Raw genomic sequence first — 3,700 nt, 5'->3', positions numbered from 1 at the left:
TCACTGAGACATTTATCTCTCTGCCCTTCAATTAACCCCACATATGTTTATCGGCCAGGTTGACACAATAAACTAACTACCTCACTTATCTATCTCTTTATGAAATTCCATTCATAACAGCATATCAAACAGTCATGATGAAAATTGCACCCTAACTTTTTTCCATGAAACCACTTTTTTTCTTTATTTATAATTATAGGATCACTATAAAAATAAATGTTCAATAACAGTAAAAGGAAACAGTGCTAATTGTTTCATCATGTCTTATTTTTTCACGTTTTCTTTTTCTTGAATTTTAAAATTTTATATAATAGGAAATATGTAAAAATAAATATTATTAAAGTACTTTATATATACATATACATGATATATACTGCTTATACCATGTGCATGCACATACACGTGTTTTAGAAAAGTGGAACCCTAGTAGCCATATATTTTTATTTGTCCTCATTCACTATTATTGAATCAATTCTATCTCAAAGCGACCCTGAGGCTATAAATTGTTAGGGAGCAGAGACTCATCTTTCTACAGTAATTTGGCTTGGTGACCTTGTGCTTTGCGGTCCAACGCTTACCCAACTGCATCACCCTAGCTCCTTACTTGCCCTCACACTTATTTTCAACCTTTATGCTGTACACCAGAGGTGCTCAATACATTGACCGAGATCTACTAGTTGATTGCAAAGGTAGTGTGAGTAGATCGCATGGCATTAAAAAAATAGATGTAAGCCTATCATCAATCCCCTCACTTAACTGATATATAGGGCATCCAATCAGATGCAATCTTAGGTGTCAAATGCATGCACAAATGCCAGTGCTAATTGCAACAAAACTGACAAGCTAAGTTATTGCCAATTATTAGACCTTGTTTTTTTTTTCTCTTAAACATACGAAAAGGCATTAAAATGAGTGGGGGAGCTGGACCAAGTAAGAAGACAAAAGTGTATCACTTTCATACGGAATGGGAGATTTTGACACAATAAGGCAACATTCAGCTGAAGTCCAGAGCGCATGAACAGTTCTGGAACTTACTTGCAGAAGGAAAGTACCCAGACATGAGAAAACATGCTACCTCCTTGACTGCATTATTCAGCTCTACTTATTTATGTGAGTCAGCCTTTTCCCACATAAAGATCATTAAGTCCAAGTACCGTTCCACCACGACCGATGATCATTTGGAATGCTCATTCCATTCAGTGCAAGCCATCAGTGTAAACTCAGGGAATGACAAAAAATGTACATAGTTAATTGTGTTGTGTTGTGCATGCGGTTATGCAAGGTACATAAACATACATTGTACATATAAAGAATTTTCAATGAATTTATGAATAAATGTAATAAATAAATATAACTATATGTTCTGCATTTTTGTAGTTGGTAGATCATTCTGACTTGATCATTTTATAAGTAGCTCGCATTCTGACAAAGTGTGAGCACCCCTGCCCTACGCCCTACAGCTTTATCTTGCCTATTCAGAATTATTTTTATTCCCTAAACTCAAAAAATATTTTAAAGTAACACAATTTTGGTTCCTGAAAGACACCAAAATGTTGTTTCCATGTGATGTAGCAAAATACATATTTAAGGAAAAAGTAAAAACTGTATAGTACTATAGTTCCAGTTCATATATACATGGATTGTATAATACAACATATTTAAGCATGTTTCTACAACTAGTTAGTGGCTGAAGTTCTCTCAGTAATATACTATCGTATAACCTCTTCTGGCTACATTTAAAAGTAAAAGTTCCACAAAGCAGGGATAGATGCATATCCAAGTTCATTGCTGCACTATTTTGCAAGAGGAAGAAGATGAAAACAACCTGAATGCCATGGATAAATAAAGTGTGCATGCACCCAATGGAAGAGTATACATCACCAAAAAAGAATGGTGAAAATATAAAATACATCATGATATGGGTGAATTTTGCAAGACCTTATGCTAGATTAAATTAGTAAAAGACAAAAGGACAAATTTTATATGAGACTATGGTTATAAAGAGAACAAAATCAAGGTACAGGCTATCTTACTAGAAGAGACAGGCTTGCATGGTTACCAGGGGTTATCGATAGGTAAAGGAGGAAGGGAAAGAAGAACCATTAGGCTGGGGCCAGGTCTTATATTGATCAAGTATGTGAAAGGGAAGATAATATCCTATAAGAAGATGAAGAGAAAGGGGGAGAAGCAAGGCAAGCTATTGCAAGGTCTAATATGTTATGTAAGTTACTGAAGACAAAAATGATTATCTGAAATATGAAACACCACAAAATTCACATCAATAAAATATATGAAGCAGAGCCTGGGATTTTGTAAATATGAATCTCATGTTTGCATTTGAAATAAATTCCATTGAGACAAAAATGACTGAAAATATTCTGTAGGGTATTCCCATCGCAATAATTGTCAAGGATTAAAATCACAAAAAATTTGATCTCTTATTGTTAGATGCTGTTGAATTGATTCAGACTCTTAAGGAACCTATATATAACACAATCAAACACTGCCCATTTTCCACACTGGAATTGATTTATAAAACAACATAAAGAAAATTAAGAAATCCTAAAGTATTTGGAAATTAAGTGACTGGCTTTCCAATAACACATGGGTGAAAGAAGATGCCAAAATGAAAATTAGAAAACACAAATGGAAAAAAAACAAAAATTCATAAGACTAGGAATTTATGGGGTACAGTTAAAGCAATGCTTAAAAGATTATGTATAGCTATAAACCTTTCTATTCAAGAGAAAGATTAATTATCAATTATATGAATTTTCACATTAAGAATCTAGGGAGAGGAGCCAGCCCCAATCCCAACTACATGGACACCTCCCTTCCCTCTGGAAGGATTCACTTCAGAGGATAGCACTGAAGCTACAGCTCAGGAAGAGGGGCACATCTGATCAGAGCACATGGGAGCAAATGAAGAGGGAAGGAGAGAGATTCCTTTTGAACACATCCTGGCCCACCAAACCCCAAGAACAATATTCCTGCTCAGAGAAGCTAATGCACAGAGAGGGCCATAGGGCCGGCCCCACAACAAGACATGACATCCTCACTGACACAAGGAAGTGATGATCCAGTCAGGGTGCAGTATAGCACCATTGAAACATACAACGTTCCTCTAGTTCTTTAATGCTCACACACACACACTATCATGACCCCAATTCTACATTAGAAATACTGCTAGCCCAGAGCATGTACAGGCGTACTGATAAGAATTGGAAACACAGGGAATCCAGGACAGATAAACCCCTCAAAATCAATATTAAGAGTAGCCATACCAGGAGGTTAAGGGGAAGAAGGTTGGGAGAAAGGGGGATCTGATCACAATGATCTACATATCCCACCCTTCCAGGGGGATGGACAACAGAAAAGTGGGTGAGGAGACATTGGTCGGTGTAAGACATGAAAAAATAATAACTTATAAATTATCAATGGCTCATGAGCAAGGGAGGGTAGGTGAGGAAGGGGAAAAAATGAGGAGCTGGTACCAAAGGCTCAAGTAGAAAGAAAATGTTTTGAAAATGATGATGGCAACAAATATACCAATGTGCTTGACACAATGGATATATGCATGGATGTGATTAGTTGTATAAATATTTTTTTTTTAAACCATCTCGGGAGAAAAGTCAAATAATAGGAAAAGGACATCATGAAATCACAGTGGAATTTAATGAAATAGAAAGAAGAAACAATT

This window comes from Echinops telfairi, unplaced genomic scaffold (genome assembly GCF_000313985.2).
Source record: "Echinops telfairi isolate 266 unplaced genomic scaffold, ASM31398v2 ScPeMD7_7469;HRSCAF=8507_1, whole genome shotgun sequence".
NCBI classification, from domain to species: Eukaryota; Metazoa; Chordata; class Mammalia; order Afrosoricida; family Tenrecidae; genus Echinops; species Echinops telfairi.
This window is presented reverse-complemented; position numbering follows the sequence as displayed.